The sequence below is a fragment of the Phyllobates terribilis genome, unplaced genomic scaffold (genome assembly GCF_046119375.1).
Source record: "Phyllobates terribilis strain yellow unplaced genomic scaffold, ASM4611937v1 Scaffold_8__6_contigs__length_399053987, whole genome shotgun sequence".
NCBI classification, from domain to species: Eukaryota; Metazoa; Chordata; class Amphibia; order Anura; family Dendrobatidae; genus Phyllobates; species Phyllobates terribilis.
The window spans coordinates 350,014,239-350,037,074 of record NW_027362768.1 but is presented as its reverse complement, the minus strand read 5'-3'; the positions used below and the strand labels follow the sequence as shown (position 1 = coordinate 350,037,074).

The following is a 22,836-nucleotide window of genomic DNA, read 5'->3' as shown; positions in this document are numbered from 1 at the left end:
ATCCAATTTTAATGTGGATACCCTCAAATGAAAGCTGAAAGTCTGAACTTCAACTGCATCTGAATTGTTTTGTTTAAAATTCATTGTGGTAATGTCTAGAACCAAAATTAGAAAAATGTTGTCTCTGTCCAAATATATATGGACCTAACTGTATATACCACCGTCCAAGGGCGGACACTAAAAGGTTGGGGCCCCTGTTTAAGAAATGTGTCTGGGCCCCCATCCTTTTGTGGTGACAAAGCTATATACACGTAATATAATTTTATATAGTGTCCTCTCTTGTCCTTTACATGTCAAATTCTCAATATTTTGGTGCCCTGTCCTTATTTCATTGCGTTCACTCTTGTTAGAAATAAATTAAAATGACGGCTGATGGAGCATGGGAAAGCTTTTTTTCTAATGGAGGCGGATGATGGACTGGTCTCCTGGTCAGATGCTGCTTCATCAGCAGTCATTATATATCTAACAAGTGAGAACCATGTGATAAAGAGAGGGCGCAGTGATTATCAAAACTAACAAGAATATGCTATGTAAGGGACGGTGCTATACATAATAAGATGCAGGGATTGCCTAACAAACAGGCAATCCCTGCATGTGTTGCAGCTGTGTAACAGCCGCGACACATGCAGCCGTAGCGACTCGAACATAGTTGTTGAGCACTCCGAAAATTCTCGGTCAGTATCCGAGCGTGCTCGGTGAAAGGGTTAACTGAGCGAGCTCGCTCATCACTAGTTACGACCACTAACAGCTGACTAACAGTCACTATGTGTGTGGCCATTTGCTAATATTACTACACTTACTACATATTAGGATAGGAACTTAGAGATGGGAATACTCCTTTAATGACTGTGCTATACATAATAAGGGAGTACACTATACAATAAGGGACGGTGCTGTATATAGTAAGGCTACATTTCTGTATCAGTGTGCTGCTCAATTTTCTTTTTCTCTCGAACAGCACACAGACCCACTGAGTAAGTCCTATTCTGATCTTCAAAATCAGATCAGAAACAGGACATGCCCCGAGTCTCGCAGACCTCATTCTCGGATCCATGATTTTTACTGATAAGTGAATGGATCTATGAAACCCTGAGTCCATGTGCCAACCAATAAAAAAATCTGGCAGCTCACAGACATTTCACACAAATGTGAGAAAGTGGCCTAAGGAATTTTACAAAGAACAGTATTACTCCAAGTCATACACATCAGAATAAATACTTACATCTCGTCTGATTAGAGCCATTTTCTGTTGTTTCTTCTCAATCTGGTCAGACCTTCATGTCGACATCTTCCACCCACGACGCGTCTTGTCACACTGATCACCGCAGCCCTGAAAATAATAAGGTCACATATATCATATGTATATATATACACACACACACACACAAACGTCTCCATCACATTGCTCCTTAAAAATATAAACTGATAAGTAATCTAGCTCTGTGCCCCCCACCCCACATTAACTATAATTTTCGAAGCCCAATAAATAAATATTAGTCAGTGTCTAACATTCCCCCAACTAATTTCAAGGCTATGTGCACATGTTGCATCAAATACGCATCATTTTACTGTACCAGCAAATTGAATGAGAATCCTGAAGTCATGCACACGCTGCCTATTTTTTCCTTACAGATTTGCAGCAGATTCAAATCTGCATAATGTCAATTCTTGCAGCATATTTCACCCATTCCAATGAGTGGAGAAAAATCTGCAACAAAATCGCCTTTTAAAAGCACAGCAAAAAAGCGTATTTTATGCAACGTTTTTCCTGCCAACACATTAGGATTTGCAGTAGAATTTTCTGCTGGAAATCCTGAATGTGTGCACATAGTCTTAGTCCCTGCCCTGCATCCATCCCCCCATTCATTATACATACTGTTCAAAATAATAGCAGTTTAATATGACTAACCAGATTAATCACTGTTTTTGATATAAATTATATTACCACATATCAAACAATTTACCAGTTGGTGCAATAGATTCTAAGAAAACCAACAGACTCAGCATTCATGATCTGCATGTTTTTGAGTCTGTGTATTTGAATAATTGAAAGGGGGTGTGTTCAAAATAATAGCAGTGTGGAGTTCAATTAGTGAGGTCAATCATTCTGTGAAGAAAAGGTGTGAATCAGTTGGCCCTTATTTAAGGATGAAGCCAGCACTTGTTGTACATGCATTTCTCCTTGAAAGCCTGAGAAATATGGGTTGTTCTAGACATTGTTCAGAAGAACAGAGTACTTTGATTAAAAAGTTGATTGGAGAGGGTAAAACTTCTAAAGAAGTGCAGACAATGATAGGCTGTTCAGCTAAAATGATCTCCAATGGTTTAAAATGGATCGAAGAATAGCCATAATGGCAAAGGTACAGCCAATGATCAGCTCCAGGATGATCAAAGACAGTCTCAAGTTATCTGTGAGTAGACACAAAAGACAATTTTCAAAGTCATGAAAATACATAAAAATCTTTAAATGAGAAAGTGTGTCCAAACTTTTGGTCTGTACTGTATATGTGATCCGTGTGACGGAGAAAACAGAGTTTTAAATACCTGGCCTGTAGGTAACTAGTTTGAACAGCAAACTGGTGTGAATTGCTTCACTGACACACTGAAGGAAATTTTTAATGGAGTCCAGAAATGGCAGTGTTTTCTGACAACGTATATGTGATCCGTGTGACGGAGAAAACAAAGTTTTAAATACCTGGCCTGTAGGTAACTAGTTTGAACAGCAAACTGGTGTCAAAAACTTTGCTGACACAGTGAAAAAAAATTGGAATGGAGGCCAAAAATGGCAGTATTTTCTGAATACGTATATGTGATCCATGTGACGGAGAAAACACGGTTTTAACTAGCTGGATTTCTAGCGCTGTAATATGGAAAGGACCTGACTGTATTCTGCAGTGCCAACAAGCAAATGGCGCAGAAAAAAATGGTGTTCTCTGGATTGCTTTTTAAGCAAATAATGAGGATTTAAAAAAAAAAAGTATTCCTGGCCCCTGAGACCTGGGCCTTTGTATAGAAATATCTAACAGCAGCAGAAGGCAGAATTGGAATGGAGCCTCTTGTGCTATATGCACTGCAGTCTGCTATATACACTGCCTGCCAGCCTATGTACACTGCCTGCCTGATATCTCTGCATATGGATTAGTCAGTGCTCAAAATGACTGTTTGTTAAGATGGATAAGTGTAATGTACGGTTTTTCTCCCTACACTACCTAATACACAAGCAAATCTCTCCCTGAAGCAGCAGCACCTCTCCCTACTCTGCCTGACTCCGGAGTGACTGTGACGAGCACAGCGGCGCCAGGTCTGATATAGACCTGATGACGCTGTGCGGCCATCCAACCACTGTAATGCCACAACCACCATGGCTGCGGCATTACAATGAGTGGCAGGCAATCCCTGCATGTTGATTGGCGCTCTAAAGAGCGCCAAACATGCAGGGAGGGGACCCGAGCAACCCCGGGAATACTTGGCGAGCGCCGAGCATCTCGAGCAGTGAGATGCTCGGGCGAGCACCGAGCAGTAGCGAGCATGCTCACTCATCACTAATAAAAAACAGACTCGACAATACAACCTCAATGTAATCACATTGTTCAGCTCCTGCACCTCCTCCTTCTCATCCTCCTCCTGTTCGGCCTCCATTTCCAAAATGATCAGTCACAAGCTGGAAGCACTGCAGCACTTCCTTGGCCAAGCGGCAACAGGCTGTGCCAAAGATAATATGCTTATGCTTAGGTGACAAACCACACACCGCTGCAGAGTTGTTGAAAGCTGTAACACAGCAGGCAGATCTGTGGCTTTCACCGCTGAACATGCAGCCAGACATGGTCGTGTGTGACAATGTCCGGAACCTGGTGGTGGAGAAATGACAACCGGAGTGGATAAGGTTTCCCTGTATTCCAGTCCTTTCATCTGACCTAAAGAATATGGATGTGGTGAAATACAACTCTCTCCTAGAAGCAGCCCTGGCTAAGAAAAGTATGTGTGAAGGTTTCCGGACACTCTATGGCTGCTTTTTTTTACTGTGGATTGGACGTGCTTATGCACGTTATTTCTCAAAACGCATTGCAGATCAGGCCATTGCCCAACTCTGTAGTCATGAAATTCAAGCCACAAAGAAAGATCTTTGTATGTTGAAGCACCACCCAGAAGTGGTAGCTGATGTTGGACGGGCTGCCATTGCTTATGCAACAAGCTGCATTAGAGGACTTCCTGGGAGAAATGACAGCTGGAGTAGATACGGTTTCCCTCTATACCAGTCCTTTCACAGAGCTAAAGAATATGGCTGTGGTGAAATACAACTCTCACCGTGAAGCAGTGTGAGACTGAAGAACATTGGGCCCACCAGAGGATTTGATTCTCTGAGGGTCCACCTTTCTCTCTCGCTCAAGAGCCCCATAGCAGCTGTAAGGTTTGCACTATGAACTATTCAGAAGGAGAAGCCAGGGCCCACCGGAGGAGTCTCTGATTCTCTGGTGGGCATGTCCAACCCTTCTGAGAAGCAGCCCTGGCTAATAAAAGTCTGTGTGAAGGTTCCCAGACACTCTATGGCTGCTTTTTTTTTTTTACTGTGGACTGGCTCCAGCAATCTATAAGATTGCAATCTATAAGATCCCTTCACTGGCTCCCAATTGCCCAGCATAACCAGTTCAAACTACTAACACTGACCTACAAAGCCATCCACAACCTTTCTCCTCCGTACATCTCTGAACTACACTGTGTTCCAAATAATTATGCAAATAATATTTTCTCAGATTTTCCCAAATTACCTACAGTACAGACCAAAAGTTTGGACACACCTTCTCAGTTAAAGATTTTTCTGTATGCTCATGACTATGAAAATTGTACATTCACACTGAAGGCATCAAAACTATGAATTAACACAAGTGGAATTATATACTTAACAAAAAAGTGTGAAACAACTGAAAATATGTCTTATATTCTAGGTTCCTCAAAGTAGCCACCTTTTGCTTTGATGACTGCTTTGCACACTCTTGGCATTCTCTTGATGAGCTTCAAGAGGTAGTCACCGGAAATGGTTTTCACTTCACAGGTGTGCCCTGTCAGGTTTAATAAGTGGGATTTCTTGCCTTATAAATGGGGTTGGGACCATCAGTTGTGTTGTGCAGAAGTCAGGTGGATACACAGCTGATAGTCCTACTGAATAGACTGTTAGAATTTGTATTATTGCAAGAAAAAGCAGCTAAGTAAAGAAAAACGAGTGGCCATCATTACTTTAAGAAATGAAGGTCAGTCAGTCCGAAAAAATTGGGCAAACTTTGAAAGTGTTCCCAAGTGCAGTTGCAAAAACCATCAAGCGCTACAAAGAAACTGGCTCACATGAGGACCTCCCCAGGAAAGGAAGACCAAGAGTCACCTCTGCTTCTGAGGATAAGTTTATCCAAGTCACCAGCCTCAGAAATCGCAGGTTAACAGCAGTTCAGATTAGAGACCAGGTCAATGCCACACAGAGTTCTAGCAGCAGACACATCTCTACAACAACTGTTAAGACGAGACTTTGTGCAGCAGGCCTTCATGGTAAAATAGCTGCTATGAAACCACTGCTAAGGACAAGCAACAAGCAGAAGAGACTTGTTTGGGCTAAAGAACACAAGGAATGGACATTAGACCAGTGGAAATCTGTGCTTTGGTCTGATGAGTCCAAATTTGAGATCTTTGGTTCCAACCATCGTGTCTTTGTGCGACGAAGAAAAGGTGAACGGATGGATTCTACATGCCTGGTTCCCACCGTGAAGCATGGAGGAGGAGGTGTGATGGTGTGGGGGGGCTTTGCTGGTGACACTGTTGGGGATTTATTCAAAATTGAAGGCATACTGAGCCAGCATGGCTACCACAGCATCTTGCAGCGGCATGCTATTCCATCCGGTTTGCTTTTAGTTGGACCATCATTTATTTTTCAACAGGACAATGACCCCAAACACACCTCCAGGCTGTGTAAGGGCTATTTGACCAAGAAGGAGAGTGATGGGGTGCTACGCCAGATGACCTGGCCTCCACAGTCACCAGACCTGAACCCAATCGAGATGGTTTGGGGTGAGCTGGACCGCAGAGTGAAGGCAAAAGGGCCAACAAGTGCTAAGCATCTCTGGGAACTCCTTCAAGATTGTTGGAAGACCATTTCCGGTGACTACCTCTTGAAGCTCATCAAGAGAATGCCAAGAGTGTGCAAAGCAGTCATCAAAGCAAAAGGTGGCTACTTTGAAGAACCTAATATAAGACATATTTTCAGTTGTTTCACACTTTTTTGTTAAGTATATAATTCCACATGTGTTAATTCATAGTTTTGATGCCTTCAGTGTGAATGTACAATTTTCATAGTTATGAAAATACAGAAAAATCTTTAAATGAGAAGGTGTGTCCAAACTTTTGGTCTGTACTGTATATGAATTGCAGTCATTGTAATTTTCCAGTCAAATAACTATTAGAGTACAATTGAAAGGTTTTTGTACAAACTGCCTATGATAACAGTATATTTTTTAAAAAATAAAACACTCGAACTGCACTCAAAATGCATGTTCCAAATTATTATGCACAGCAGAATTTTAAACCTTTTCATTTTAATAAAGAACAAAAAAATGGTCATTTTTGAAATTATAAGCATTAGCAGGTTATTACAAACTAAAATCAAACAGTTTTCAACTCAAAACTTTATTCTAGGTGATGTAACATTTTCACATAGGACCCCTTGTTCGAAAGGAGCTTCTGAACTCTCTCATTCATTGAATTTGTCAGGTTTTGGATGGTTTCTGCTTCAATTGTTTTGCATGAGGACAGAATACCCTCCCAGAGCTGTTGCTTAGATGTGAACTGCCTCCCGCCATCATAGACACTCCTTTTGATGATGCTCCAGAGGTTCTCAATGGGGTTGAGGTCAGGGGAGCATGGGGGCCACACCATAAGTTTGTCCCCTTTTATGCCCACAGCAGCCAGAGATGCAGATGTGTTATGTGCAGCATGAGACGGGGCATTATCATGCATGAAAATGATCTTGCTGCGGAATGCACGGTTCTTCTTCTTGAACCATGGCAGGAAGTACTGTTTGAGAAACTCAACATACATTATGGAGTTCATCTTTACCCCTTCAGGGATCCTAAAAGGGCCGACAATCTCTCTCCCCATGATTCCAGTCCAAAACATTACTCCACCTCCTCCTTGTTGGCGCCGTAGCCGTGTTTGCATGGGGTGTCCATCAACCAGCCATCCTCCACTCCATCCATCTGGACCATCGAGATCATTTCATGCATGATATTGCCCCGTCTCATGCTGCACATAACACATCTGCATCTCTGGCTGCTATGGGCATAAAAGGGGACAAACTTATGGTGTGGCCCCCATGCTCCCCTGACCTCAACCCCATTGAGAACCTCTGGAGTATCATCAAAAGGAGTGTCTATGATGGTGGGAGGCAGTTCACATCTAAGCAACAGCTCTGGGAGGGTATTCTGTCCTCATGCAAAACAATTGAAGCAGAAACCATCCAAAACCTGACAAATTCAATGAATGAGAGAGTTCAGAAGCTCCTTTCACCTAGAATAAAGTTTTGAGTTGAAAACTGTTTGATTTCAGTTTGTAATAACCTGCTAATGCTTATAATTTAAAAAATGACCATTTTTTTTGTTCTTTATTAAAATGAAAAGGTTGCAAGGTTGAAAACTCTGCTATGCATAATAATTTGGAACATGCATTTTGAGTGCAGTTTGAGTGTTTTATTTTTTTTAAAAAATATACTGTTATCATAGGCAGTTTGTACAAAAACCTTTCAGTTGTACTCTAATAGTTATTTGACTGGAAAATTACAATGACTGCAATTCATATAGGTAATTTGGGAAAATCTGAGAAAATATTATTTGCATAATAATTTGGAACACAGTGTAATCTCTCCTGATATATTCCCTTACGTAATCTCCGGTCTAACATACTGAAGAAACTTGCCACTCAGTATCTTCAGCTCCTTTATGAAAAACAAATGTATTTGGCCAGCTACTCATTCTACCAAATAAAATTCCTGAGAAGGAAATTGTGGATGGCTTCGCTACTGGTACTGGGGGCAGTGCTAATACCATGGCGTCGTGCCATAATTCACTGAAAATATTTCAGGCTGGTTGGAGCCAAGCTGATTCCTGCAGAAAAGTACCACCAGCAAGCTAAGGAGATAGTGGCCTCTATCATAGGCGCATTATAATGAAGGCAATCTGGGCTACCGCCCGGGGTCCGGAGCTCCGGAGGGGCCCTTGGCCAGATCGCCCTCATTATAATGTGTGCGCAGCTGATGTGGCGCACATATCCCGGTGGGTAGGGGCGAGCTGGACGGCGAGGAAGGGGGAGGCGTGCCACTCCCCCAGCAGCTGCGCAGGGCCCCTGCTTCTTCTTTCGGCCGGGCCAGCACTGCACCTGTAAACTTTCTTGTGTGCTGGACCGGCCGCGTCATAGCTAGGAGACACGGCCCTGTGACGTCAGGCAGTGCGCCTTGCACTGCTGCACCGGAGAGGAGTTGGGTGACAGGAGCCGAGCAGAGGGATGGTGAGTGACGTGTGTGTTTGTGCGCATGTATGATTGTGTTTATGTACATAGGCTACAACACATATTAATGAAATGAATCTTCATTTATTAAAAAAAAATAATGATAACAGGCAATGGAAGAAAAAGTGCACAGTGCAAATCGCTATGTGAATAAAGGACGCGCAGCCGTGGAGACATAATTCATGGTAATATCAATAGAACAATATCTACTATATAATTGTCTTATCCCGTCTGTCTGTCTGTCTGTCTGTCTATCTGTCCAGGAAATCCCGCGTTGCTCATTGGTCCGGCAGCCAATCAGCACCGCGGGATTTCAGAAAAAAAAATGGCAGCCGTTAGCGGCTCATCTGCGGGACGGAGCTCAGCGGCGTTGCAGCCGGGAGATGAGCGCCGCGAGGCGCTCATCTCCCGGCCGGTACCAGCAGAAGGACCCCGACCGTCGGACCCATCTGCGGGACGGAGATGCAGCCGGGAGATGAGCGGCGGGAGGCGCTCATGTCCCGGCCGGTAGCAGCGGAAGGACCGCCGGCGTCGCTGACATCCATGCGGAAGGGAGGACCGAGGAGCGGCGCTGCGGGTCGGGATACTTCTGCTGCGAGCGCCCGCTCATGTCCCGGGTTCTCGCAGCGGAAGTAGCCGCACAGGCAGCGCCGCTCCCCGGTCCTCACCAAGACGATTCGATGATTGGTCACGGTCTTCGGACCCGACCAATCACTGATCTTAGCGCAAAAGTTAAATACCGCTGTGCTGATTGGTCGCGGACGCTGCCCGCGACCAATCACCGATTTGGGCGCCACATTTAAATAGCGGCCGCGACCAATCACCGATCTTGCCGCCACATTTAAACACTGCTGTGCTAATTGGTCGCGGACGCCAGCCGCGACCAATCAGCGGGCTTGGCGCCAAATTTAAACAACGCTCTGCTGATTGATCGCGGTCGCTGGCTGAGATCAATCAGCAGCATTGGCGCAAAATTTAAACAACGCTCTGATGATTGGTCGCGGCCTAACGCGATCAATCAGCGATTTGGGCGCCAAATTTAAACGCCGCTCTGCTAATTGTGCCCCGTCGGCCGCATACCTATTCTAGAATACCCGATGCGTTCGAATCGGGCCACCATCTAGTATACATATATGTGTTTATCCCCTTCATATCATGAAAATTATGACCATGCTAATACACAATAATGCAGCACATGTATACATATACCTGCATGTCACCCCTATCAAAAATATTGTTATATTATTATTACCATGAGTTATGTCTCCAGGGCTGCGCATCCTTTATTCACATTTGTAGTGTGCACTTTTCTTCCATTGCCTGTTTATTATTATTACTAGATGGTGGCCCGATTCAAACGCATCGGGTATTCTAGAATAGGTATGCGGCCGACGGGGAGCAATTAGCAGAGCGGCGTTTAAATTTGGCGCCCAAATCGCTGATTGGTCGCGTTAGGCAACCGCGACCAATCAGCAAAGCGGTGTTTAAATTTGGCGACAATATCGGTGATTGGTCGCAGGCGGCGGCCGCGACCAATCGGCGAAAAGTGTTAGTGAGGAATGGAGAGCGTGTTTAAATTTGGCACCAAAATCGCTGATTAGTCGCGACCAATCAGCAAAGAGGTGTTTAAATTTGGCGACAATACTGCTGACTGGTCGCGGCCGGCGACCAATCAGCAGAGCGTTGTTTAAATTTTGCGCCAATACTGCTGATTGATCTCGGCCAGCGACCGCGATCAGTCAGCAGAGCGTTGTTTAAATTTGGCGCCAAGCTCGCTGATTGGTCGCGCTCTCCGCACGCGACCAATCAGCGAATCGTATTGGTGAGGAGCGGGGAGCGGAATCGTATTAGTGAGGACCGGGGAGCGCCGCTGCCTGTGCGGCTACTTCCACTGCGAGGACCCGGGACATGAGCGACTGCTCGCAGCAGAAGTATCCCGACCCGCAGCGCCGCTCCCCGGTCTTCCCTTCACACCCTAGCCGCTGATCTCCCCACAGTATCCGCATGGTGTTACAAAGGTCCAGACATTTGTGTTAAAAATCGCTGATATTGGCTCCACGTTTAAACACCGCTGTGCTGATTGGTCGCCGACGCTGGGCGCGACCAATCAACGATTTTGGCGCCACATTTAAATAGCGTCCGCGACCAATCAGTACAGCGGTGTTTAAATGTGGAGCCAAGATCGGTGATTGGTCGCGGCCGATATTTAAATTTGGCGCCCAAGTCGGTGATTGGTCGCGGGCAGCGCCAGCGACCAATCAGCGATTTTTAACACAAATGTCCGGACCTTTGTAACACCATGCTGATACTGTGGGGACATCAGCGGCTAGGGTGAGAAGGGAGGACCGGGGAGCGGCTCTGCGGGTCAGGATACTTCTGCTGCGAGCGCCCGCTCATGTCCCTGGTTCTCGCAGCGGAACTATCCGCACAGGCAGCGCCGCTCCCTGGTCCTCCCTTCACACCCTAGCCGCTGATGTCCCCACAGTATCCGCATGGTGTTACAAAGGTCCGGACATTTGTGTTAAAAATCGCTGATTGGTCGCTGGCGCTGCCCGCGACCAATCACCGATTTGGGCGCCAAATTTAAATATCGGACGCGACTGACTCGCCCCCTGGGCCTGCGCTGTGCAGGGGATACCCGGAGCCGGATCGCTGGGGGTTGTAGTCTCCGTGTGGCGGTGACCCGGTCCGTGCCCAGGGTGGTCAAACCAGTGGCAGTCTATTGGTGTTATAATAAGTGTCCGACTACGCCACCCGTGGATTGCGGTCAGTGGGGACCGCCGCTGCAAGGCAGACCGCTGGGGCTGATGGTATACGCAGCTTAGGTAGTGTGACTCCCCACGGGAAGAGTGCAGCCCCAGGGCAGTTAGTGTGCGAGATGATGGGAGTGATGGTGCGAGCGTCCCAGTACTAATGGTGCTGGTGCGGCGATGAAACACAGAGACGTGCGGTTGCAGTTTCCAATGCTTTACTCACAGTTGTTATTCGTGTCAATGCTGCAGGCGATGACTGCCCAAGCCGTGCTGCGTCCACCAGGTGAGGGACTCGGTCAACTCCCAGGCAATTCCAGAGTGTGGCACAGAACTCCCTTCTCTTCCCTTCTCTGGCCGTCCCCACCAGTGACCCACCTTTGTCCAGCTTCCTCGGGCCTTCTGTTGGCGAAAACTCTCTCCGGTTTCCCTGACCCTATGTGGTATGCTTTCCTGGTGGATGTAGTGAGGGGTCGCACCAAGATGTGGTCACAACCTCCGGTTTTGGCTGAGGATTAGTCGCCTCCACCAATTTGGGTTCCGGTACCCTGCTCTGCCAACCCTTCACCCGTTATCTCGTGGGTTCTTAAGGTTCCTACTTCACTCATGTCTCTGGGCCTTTCTCTGTGTTCCTGTTCCTTGCTTACTGTCCTTTCTGTTCCTTCTCCTTTCTCTCTCTCTCAGGCTCCAGCCTCCGGACAAGGCCAGCCTGCGGAGCAGAGCCCATGCAGAGGCTCTGCTTCCTGTCTTCCCCTCTGACTCAACTCACTACTGTCCTAAGATGGTGCCCACCTTATATACCTCCTTCTAACACCCGAGCCCAGGTGACTAGCAACCAATGGGCCCCTACCTATGCCCAGAGACCCACCCCTATCTGCTCCTACACCACTGGGTGCACTCCCCCCCCCCCCACTCCAGCCAGGGACAGATGCTGTCGTGCCTGCACTTCTGTCTAGTGGGAGCACCGTTGAGCTGTCCCTCGGAAATGGGGTGTATGTGGTGCATGCAGCCTACCGAGTCCTGGTCCACACTCCATCCTTACCCGGGAGTGGAATACCACACCTCTGGTTTGAGGTGCAATACCCCTGTAGCAGCCGAGCCCTCGGGGTGCTACACGACCAATCACCGATCTTGGCTCCAGATTTAAACACCGCTGTGCTGATTGGTCGCGGCCGATATTTAAATTTGGCGCCCAAATCGGTAATTGGTCGCGGGCAGCTCCAGCGACCAATCAGCAATTTTTAACACAAATGTCCGGATCTTTGTAACACCATGCGGATACTGTGGGGACATCAGCGGCTAGGGTGTGAAGAGAGGACCGGGGAGCGGCGCTGACATCTAATTGGTCGCGGCCGCTATTTAAATGTGCCGCACAAATCAGTGATTGGTCGCGGTCTTGGCCCGCGACCAATCACTGATCTTGCGGCTAAAGTTAACCACTACTGTGCTGATTGGTCGCGGCCGATATTTAAATTTGGCGCCCAAATCGGTGATTGGTCGCGCGCAGCGTCCGCGACCAATCAGCACAGCGGTATTTAACTTTTGCGCTACGATCAGTGATTGGTCGCGGTCTTCGGACCCGACCAATCATCGAATCGTCTTGGTGAGGACCAGGAAGCGGCGCTGCCTGTTCGGCTACTTCCGCTGCGAGAACCCGGGACATGAGCGGGTGCTCGCAGCAGAAGTATCCCGACCCGCAGTGCCGCTCACCGTTCCTCTCTTCTGCATGGAGGTCAGCGACGCCGGCGGTCCTTCTGCTGCTACCGGCCGGGACATGAGCGCCTCGCGCCGCTCATCTCCCGGCTGCATCTCCGTCCCGCAGATGGGTCCGGCGGTCGGGGTCCTTCTGCTGGTACCGGCCGGGAGATGAGCGCCTCGCGGCGCTCATCTCCCGGCTGCAACGCCGCTGAGCTCTGTCCCGCTAACGGCCGCCATCTTTTTTCTGAAATCCCGCGGCGCTGATTGGCCGCTGCCGGACCAATGAGCGACGCGGGATTTCCTGGACAGACAGACGGGATAAGACAATTATATAGTAGATTATTATTTATTATTATGATCTGCCTGTATTTTTCAGCATTAAGGACTCCATCATACAATTCCATCAGGGAGGCGTCTGATTGCCTCCAACATTATTCTGCAGCAGCAAAACGACCACAAATATACAGCCAATGTCATTAAGAACTGTAAATGGCATAAAGAAGAAAAAGGAGTCCTGGAAGTGATGATATGTCCCCACAGAGCCCTGATCTCAACATCAAGTTTGTCTGGGATTACATGAAGAGACAGAAGGTTTTGCGAAAGCCTACATAGGATCTGTGGTTAGATCTCCAAGATGTTCGGAATAATCTCCCTGTCGAGGTCCTTCAAAACTGTGTAAGTGCATCCAGAAGAATTGATGCTTTGATGATGTATTGTGTTCATTCACTTTGTATTTTGTTAATTGATAAAAATAGACACTTCTACATTTTAAACCATTTTCACTGTGCAGCATTTCTCCACACCTGCCGGTCTAGTTGATTGGAGGGGTTTCGGTCCTGAGGAACGGTCTTGGGAGCCTGCCGACAACATCGTTCTCCCCCCTCTTCCCCCCTGCGATTTTTGAGCAGTTTCTCCGTCGGGTTGGCCTAAAGAACAGTGGGGCGTCAGGGGGGTGCTGTCACAGCAGTAACTCACGTGCCTCCTCAGCGTCGTCCTACTCTCCATCGTCAGCGTTCAGCGTCTCCTCCCATCAGGGCGGCTCGCTGAGGTTTGCCTCTTGCAGCTCTCCTCTGCACAGCTGCAACAGCATGGTGTTTTCCATTTGGCCTTAGGGGGCGTGGCCGGTCTCTGCAGGAATTTAACCCTGCTTTGTCCTGCAGAGATCAGGAGTGGTACCTGGCGACTACCTGCGGCCAAGACTATCCTCGCCACCAGAGGCTCTAGTGAAAACCAGTTAGTTGCTTAGTCACGCCACTCCAGGGTCAGCCCGGCCCCAGGAGCAGTGGGTCCACACCCAGCCGTGTTACAGGAAGTTTCATCAGTTTTTATTTTAAGTACATTAAGACAACTTTTTCTGTTGAACAACTTCCTTTGTAGAGAAGCTGTCACTTGACATAAATGTGTAATTTTTTCCGTTCTTATGAATCTGCGTCATTTAGTTTTTCTTTCCTGTGCCCCTTCGTTTCTAAAAGATGGCACTTTACGCCTTGTGTAAAGTAGTCTTTTTAGCCAACTCGGAGTGGTCTTTAACCCCTTACTGGCCAGGGGCGTATTAGTACACCCCAGGCCATCACCCCTGGTTCAGCGCTGGCTCTGGCGCTGAGCCCGCACTGAACCAGGCACATGTCAGCTGATTCTTACAGCTGACATGTGAACCAGGCACATGTCAGCTGATTCTTACAGCTGACATGTGGCTGCAACAGCCGTTGGTGGAATTGCGATCCACCCGCAGCTGTTAACCACTTAAATGCCGCTGTCAATCTGCAACAGCGGCATTAGCCCCGCCCATCGGTGACCTGTCACGTGATCGCGGGTTAGCGATGCGTGGGCATGGCAACCCGGGGTCTGCAGCAGACCCTTGTGGTTGTCATGTCTTGCTTGCTATGAGCGCCACCTAGTGGTTGGCGCTCATAGCACATGAGCATTTCTGCTACATAGAGGCAATCTGCTCATCGCCTTTCTGAAGCCGAGCCGATCAGGTAACTGCAGCTTCTGGTCTCCTGTGGAGACTATTGAAGAGGCAGAAAGTGGAAAAAAATGTTTTTAAAAATATGAAAAAGATAAAACAATATATAAAAGTTTAAATCGCCCCCTTTCGCCCCATTCAAAATAAAATAATAATAAAGTAAAAACACATATTTGGTATTGCTGCGTTCAGAATCGCCCATTCTATCAATATAAAAAAAAGAATTAATCCGATCAGTAAGCGGCGTAACGAGAAAATTCTAGACGCCAGAATTATGTTTTTTGGTCGTCACAACATTGAAATAAAATGAAATAACGGGCGATCAGCTCGACACGCAAAAAATAAGCCCTCACTTGGCCCCAGATCCCGAAAAATGGAGACTCTACGGGTCTCGGAAAATGGCGCCATTTTTAGCAAACTTTGGATTTTTTTTTCACCACTTAAATAAAAAAGAACCTATACATGTTTGGTGTCTACAAACTCGTAATGACCTGGAGAATCATAATTGCAGGTCAGTTATAGCATTCAGTGAACGTGGTAAAAACAAAACAACCGTGGAATTGCATTTTTTGTTGCAATGTCACCGCACTTGGAATTTTTTTCCCCGTTCTCCAGTACATGATATGGTAAAACCAGTGATGACGTTTAAAAGTACAACTTGTCCCGCAAAAAATAAGCCCTCACATGGCAATATTGACCTAAAAATAAAAAGGCTATGGGTCTGGGAAGAAGGGGAGCAAAAAATGAAAATGCAAAAATGGAAAATGCTCCGGTCATTAGGGGGTTAAAAAGCCTCCCATGTAGAGGAGTTTTGTATCACTACCACTTAGCTAAAGGGAGAAGATTAATATATAAGTAAGAGGAGTGGAGTGGCCGATGGAAAAGGGAATAAAACCAATCCCAGATTCAGAAGAACAGCGGCATTTACACCAAATAAATGTCACAGATTTATGACAAGTGACAGATCCTATTTAATGTGATTGTTTCTGTGACAAAACAGACATTTTCTGATGTTCTATAACTCCTTTCCATATAAATGTATTGTGGGCTCTAGATGGTGCCGTGTATGCTATCATTGTAATCTCCATTACTGGATAGAATTAGAGGAGAAAGACTAAGGCTCGAAGCTGTGACAAAAAATTATCAAAAGTGACTGCAGATTTTATTTGTATTTTTTTTAGGCAAAAGGAGTTAATAACAGCGACCACCTGACCGGGGTCTTACATCTTCAAGCAACTATTCCCAATCATCCGGGGAATCTACAAGAAGAAATGTCTTGTTTGCAGCCACTGATTTCTCTGCCTCCATTCAGTCCACAGTTGTGGATTTGTCCGGCTGAATCTTCCATGAGGCTTTTCCTCCATCACTGACTGCGAGGATCCATCACAGAACTGCCATAGATTCAGCTTATGTGCTCAGACATCACTGGGAGCCCCCCAGCAATGTATACATGACATTGCCAGAACAGACCACCCCACTGTATCCAGAGCTGATCCCTCCGTACTAGGACCCTGTAATAGAAGTGGACGGCCCCCACACACAGGGAGCAGCTGTGGACGTGGTCCTGTGCCGGCTTCATTAGGGCAAGGTATATAGAGGATCTCATCTGTACCGAGAAGCCGGACGAGCAGTCCTGCAGCAGAAGTGACCGAGCACTGCGAGGGTCAGTACCTAGGACCACCTCTTGGGAGGAGGAGGATGTTTTAATGAAGTATAAAAACTTAGGACACTATAGTCCTGATTGATCAATGCAATTATGCCAGAATACTGGTGTAAATCACTTTGAAAAGTCACAATTTTTGTTCATTGTTGAGTTGATCAAAAATGTTGTGACGTTTGGTGTTTTCACGTCAGTTTTGCCCAGCTTCACCAAAATGGGCAGAGTTGGGGCAGGATGGAAGTGTGGCACCACAGCTTGTCTAATTCATAGCGAACTGTGGCTTCCCTTACACCAGAAATCTTACTCCAGTCCGTGACTGGAGTAAGATTTGTGGCAAGGTGCACGCACCACTTGTCAGAAGCGCATAATTCATGCGCCACTTAATGAATCTGGACCGTCTGACTCCAGCACGCTCCCTCATCAAGAGCAGCTTGAATATGGCCAGTCTTAATGAATCCGTGTCCTAAGTGCTTTATTAGTTAAAGAATAACCGTTGTTTTAATTTTTGTTTTGTAAATTAATATTACACATGAAAATAAGTAATTTTATAATCTTATCAGAGAAGTCTTCTTTTTCCTGCTGGATTGATCTTTCAGTCTCAATTCACGGTAACATCTGTAAAATCTGTATTCAGTGAAGACAAACTTTCCTATTAGTGAGATAGATGACAGTTAGTGCTATTAATACTCTTTAAAGAAGGAAGGGGAGGAGCTAGCAGAAGGGGGAGGAGCTAGCGGAAGGCACAGACCTTCTGCTGCAAGTTCTCCTGAAACCACAGTTACTTCTCCATGGAAGATTGCAGCTGGTGTTTATACATAGAATCCTAGAACATTAGAATTGGAGGAACCTTCAGGGTCCTAGTGTCCAACCCCTGCTCAATGCAGGATTCACTAAACCATCTCAGACAAATGTCTGTCCAGCCTCTGTTTGAAGACTTCCATTGAAGGAGAATTCACCACCTCTCGTGGCAGCCTGTTCCATTGAAGAACGCACCAAATCTGCAGCGTGTGCACACAGCCTTGTTGTTCTTTTGGTCACAGGCAGGTCTTTGCACAGTCCTGAATGATAAGTACAGCACATACACGCTAAGGCTATGTGCCCACGTAGCAGATTTGATGCAGAGCGTTTTTGCCTCTCTCTGGCAGATTTACATGCAGATTTACATGCATTTTTTCTGCCAGAGAGAAGTGTTTTTTCAGCGTTTTTTCAAGCACTTTTCCAAGTGATTTTGAGCATAACTTGGAAAAGTGCTTGACAAGTTGGTCACACAATATAAATCCATGCAACCGGCATGGATTTATATTGTGTGACCAACTTAGATGCTTTAAATGCTGCATCTATAGTAAAAAAGTTAAAAGTAAAAACAAACCTGTATACTCACCTCTCCAGTCTCCTCCCGGCGGCGTTCTCTCTCTTCAGCGTCGCGCGGTGTACTGGCAGGATCTGCGGTGACGTCATTTAGTCAGCTGATGGTCACGTGACCATCACCTGACCGCTGACGTCAGCGGTCGCGTGACCATCTGCTGACTAGATGACGTCACCGCAGGTCCTGCAAGTACACCGCTGGACGCCGAGGAGAGAGGATCGCCGCCGGGAGCAGACCGGAGAGGTGAGTATACAGGGTTTTTTATTTTTAACTTATTTATTTCTTTTTTTCACCGCTTGGTAGCCGGGATGAAGAGGAGTTGTAGTCTCTTCTTCATCCTGGGTACCACACGCACCCCGATTACGCTGCAAATTCTCGGCCATTGAATTTAATTGAAAAGCAGCAAATCCACATATACCTGCGGGGTTGCTGCTTTCCAATGGCCGCGAATTTGCGGCGTAATCGCGGTAGAAATGGTCATGCTGCGTTTTGCAACGCAATGCGAATTTGGCGCGCTAATTAGCGCATCATGTGCACAGCACATCCGAATTCACATTGCTTTGCATGGCAGACGGTTTTACAAGCGTTTTCATGGGCACATAGCCTAAGAGCGGGGAGCGGCTCTAGTGTCACCTGCTGGGATGGCACAATCACTGTCACCAGGATACAGGGGACATTATCAGAAAGGAGGAGATGACGTCTCTTCCCTCTCGCCTATCAGAGAATAGATTGCTGTATATGGGGGGCCTTATCCTCCTCTATTACACATCACTCAGTTCCTAAAGGGAATGATTTGACCATAATACAATATATTTGAGTGGGGCCAGTGCTCCAGTTTTACGTTCATCATGTTGAATGGAGATTGATCAGTTCCAGTGTGTCTGAACAGGGTCCGAGCCCACATCTCCTGAGCTCAGGCTTTACACTGAGCATCACTGTCACGGACGTCAGATTAGAAGGGCATGGAGCACGATGTGGATGGTTGCCTCCGTATCCGCCATTACCTGGACTGCTAGCTTTACCTGGACACTCTGGATCAGCTCCTCCGTCTTGTCGAGACCTCTAAGGGCCTGTTCACACAAGCAGATAAAATATCATTCAGAGTTTCATCCAGAAAAGTGGGAGAATTCTTTTCTCACTTGTCGTCCATGTGCAGTCCAGATCTAATCTGGCTTTTTAACCATTTACAGTTTCCAGGGCTACAGGATTGCAATGTATCTGTATAAAGCAGATTTTTTTCTGTACCCATAGACTTGAATGGGTGAATCTTGTCTGACGGATGAAACGAGGACATGCTGCCATTTTCTCTATTTATTTTTTGCTCACACACAGATTCGATCAGTGACAAAAAAAAAATGACTCCTCTGCACTTTCCCATTGAATAGCATTGGTCTGAGTGCTGTCCATTTGTTCCACAGACAACTTTCCTACTGAAAATACATTCGTGTGAACGAGTCCTAAGAAAGACATTGTAATTGGTTATTAGATGTTGACTGAAGTTTGGCTCTGAAAATGCAGGGCTCTTAAAGACGTTCTCTAATACTTTAATGCAGATGATTTATGCATAAAATAGGTCGTCTATATCAGATGGTTGTAGGTCCGACTCTTGGCTCCCCACCAATAAGTTGTTTATAGCTCTGGCAACGGCCGGATGTAACTTGTGCACAGAGCGCACCCCAGTGGCCACTGCCTGATGCTGCAGATCACCTCCGGTACTCCTCAATAGCTGGTCTGCACCCGGCAGCGGCCGCAGTGTACGGAGCGGTTTTGTCAGAGGTGATGGCGGCTGATCATCGGGGGGCCGATGGTTGGACCCCCACCTATCTTATATTAATGACCTATCCAGTGGAGTATAAAAGTGTTTGATAACTCCTTTTAAAATCTTGTTTCCATACCATTGTCTTATACAGCGTGTATCTGTGTTCTTGCTGTAACCAGATCGGCCTGACCTCTGATGGTTCTTCTAGGCCTCTATTACAGCTCTTACAGCCCCAGCATGCATCATTTGTGCTGGAGAGGAATATGAAGATGCAGGAGCAAATAGAAGAACAATTAGGAAAGCTTGGATTATTAGAAGAGCAAAAAATGCTCATAGTGGAGGTGAGCCTATTATTATTATTTTATTTTTTTTTAACTTTCATTTTTATATTTTTTTATTTTTAGGACATTTGTTTCCTCTCTTCATTAAATAACAGTAGATAAGATTGATTAAAGCTTCTGGAAAGGTGTTCAATAACGTCTGATCAGGTGGCTGGTTTGTAATGGTTGTCCCATCTTACCAATCCCTCTCTCCTGCGGTGAATGTGACATTGTGGGATGAATATATATATATGTATATGTGTATGTGTGAAAAGTTATTTGCCCCTTCCTGATTTCTCATTCTTTTGCATGCTTGTCATACTTAAATATTTCAGATCTCAAAACAAATTTTAATATTAGACAAAGATAACACAAGTAAACACAAAATGCAGTTTTTAAATGAAGATCCTAATTATTAAGGGAAAAAGAAATCCAAACCTACAGGGCCCTGTGTGAAAAAGTGATTGCCCTCTAAACCTAATAACTGGTTGAAGCACCCTCAGCAACAACAACTACAATCAAGTGTTTGGGATAATTGGCAATGAATCTTTTACAACACTCTGGAGGAATTTTTGCCCACTCATCTTTGCAAAATTGTTGTAATTTAGCCACATTGGAGGGTTTCCGAGCATGAACCGCTTTCTTAAGGTCAGGACTTTGACTAAACCACTGCAAAGTCTTAATTTTGTTTTCCTTAAGCCATTCAGAGGTGGACTTACTCCTGTGTTTTGGATCATTGTCCTGCTGCATAACCCAAGTGCACTTCAGCTTGAGGTCATGAACAGATGGCCAGACATTCTCTTTCAGGATTTTTTGGTTAACCAGCAGAATTCATGGTTCCATTTACCACAGCAAGTCTTCCAGGTCCTGAAGCAGCATAACAGTCCCAGACAATCACGCTACTGCCACCATATTTTACGGTTGGTATGATGTTCCTTTTTTGAAATGCAGTGTTACTTCTACGCCAGATGTAATGGGACATACACCTTTCAAAAAGTTCAACTTTTGTCTTGTCAGTCCACAGAGTATTCTCCCAAAAGTCTTGGCGATCATCAAGATGTTTTCTGCCAAAACTGACATGAGCCTTTGTTCTTATTGCTCAGCAGTGGTTTTCATCTTGGAACTCTGCTATGCGTGTCATTTTTGCCCAGTCTCTTTCTTATGGTGTAGTCATGAACACTGTCCTTAACTGAGGCAAGTGAGACCTGCAGTTCACTGGATGTTGTTGTGGGGTCTTTTGTGACCTCTTGGATGAGTCGTTGCTGTGCTCTTGGGGTAATTTTGATCAGCCGGCCACGCCTAGGAAAGTTCACCATTGTTCCATATTTTCGCCTATTGTGGATAATGACTCCCACTGTGGTTCGCTGGAGTCCCAAATCTTTAGAAATGGCTTTAGAACGTTTTCCAGACTGATAGATCTCAATTACTTTGTTTCTCATTTGGTCCTGAATTTCTTTGGATCGCAGCATGATCTCTAGCTTTAGAGGATCTTTTGTTCTACTTCACTTTGTCAGGCATGTCCTATTTAAGTGATTTCTTGATTGAGAACACGTGTGGCAGTAAACAGGGCTGTGTGGGGCTACGGAAATTGAACTCAGCTTCCCAAAGATGTGACAAATCACAGTTAATTTATGTTTTAAGGAGGGAGGGGCATCACTTTTTTCACACAGGGCCCTGTAGGTTTGGGTTTCCTTTTCCCTTAATCATAAAAACCTTCCTTTTAAAAACTGCATTTTGTGTATACTTGTGCTATCTTTGTCTAATAGGAGTCTGCTGCTGACATTGGTATTGGGGTAATGTCCCCTAATTCTGTTAATATCCTCCATCCTGGTATGTATGGTCCCTCCTTCCTGGTATATGTGGCCCCCATCCCATCTTGGTATACGTGGCCCTCATCCCCATCCTGGAATGCATGGCACCCATTGATCCCCCATCCTGGTATTCATGGCACCCCTTTGATCTACCATCCTGGTATGCATGGCACCCCCTGATCCCCATCCTAGTTTTCATGGCACCCCTTGATCCCCCATCCTGGTATGCATGGCACCCCTTGATCCCCCATCCTGGTATGCATGGCATCCCTTGATCACCCATCCTGGTATGCATGACACCCCTTGATCCCCCATTCTGGTATGTATGGCACCCCTTGATCACACATCCTGGATATATACAGTAACAGACCAAAAGTTTGGACACACCTTCTCATTTAAAGATTTTTCTGTATTTTCAATGACTATGAAAATTGTACATTCACACTGAAGGCATCAAAACTATGAATTAACACATGTGGAATTATATACTTAACAAAAAAGTGTGAAACAACTGAAAATATGTCTTATATTATAGGTTCTTCAAAGTAGCCACCTTTTGCTTTGATGACTGCTTTGCACACTCTTGGCATTCTCTTGATGAGCTTCAAGAGGTAGTCACCGGAAATGGTTTTCACTTCACAGGTGTGCCCTGTCAGGTTTAATAAGTGGGATTTCTTGCCTTATAAATGGGGTTGGGACCATCAGTTGTGTTGTGCAGAAGTCTGGTGGATACACAGCTGATAGTCCTACTGAATAGAATTTGTACTATGGCAAGAAAAAAAGCAGAAAAACACGTCCCCAGCATGAGACACCCATTCAGGGCCAGCGTAAGGGCAGGCAGACTAGGCATCTGCCTGGGGCCTCCAGCCCGTGGCGTGCCGCTATAGGGCCCGTGAGTTCGTCCCCCCACATCGCGCATTGAACTGTATCGGTAGCGGGGGAATGACTGTGCCTGCAGAGTGGAGCTG

General features: G+C 46.0%; 2 long non-coding RNA genes across 2 annotated transcripts in view; one reads left to right on the top strand and one right to left on the bottom strand.

The window, feature by feature from the left end:
• LOC141156559 (uncharacterized) overlaps positions 1-22,836 on the top strand; it is an 810,169-nt gene that overhangs the window by 511,411 nt on the left and 275,922 nt on the right. The gene's annotated exons all lie outside the window — the stretch shown is intronic.
• Positions 1-22,836, bottom strand: part of LOC141156557 (uncharacterized) — a 71,548-nt gene that overhangs the window by 29,465 nt on the left and 19,247 nt on the right. Inside the window, exon 3 of the long non-coding RNA XR_012247664.1 lies at positions 1,223-1,330. This is a non-coding gene — a long non-coding RNA (uncharacterized lncRNA). The remainder of the gene's footprint in view (positions 1-1,222; positions 1,331-22,836) is intronic.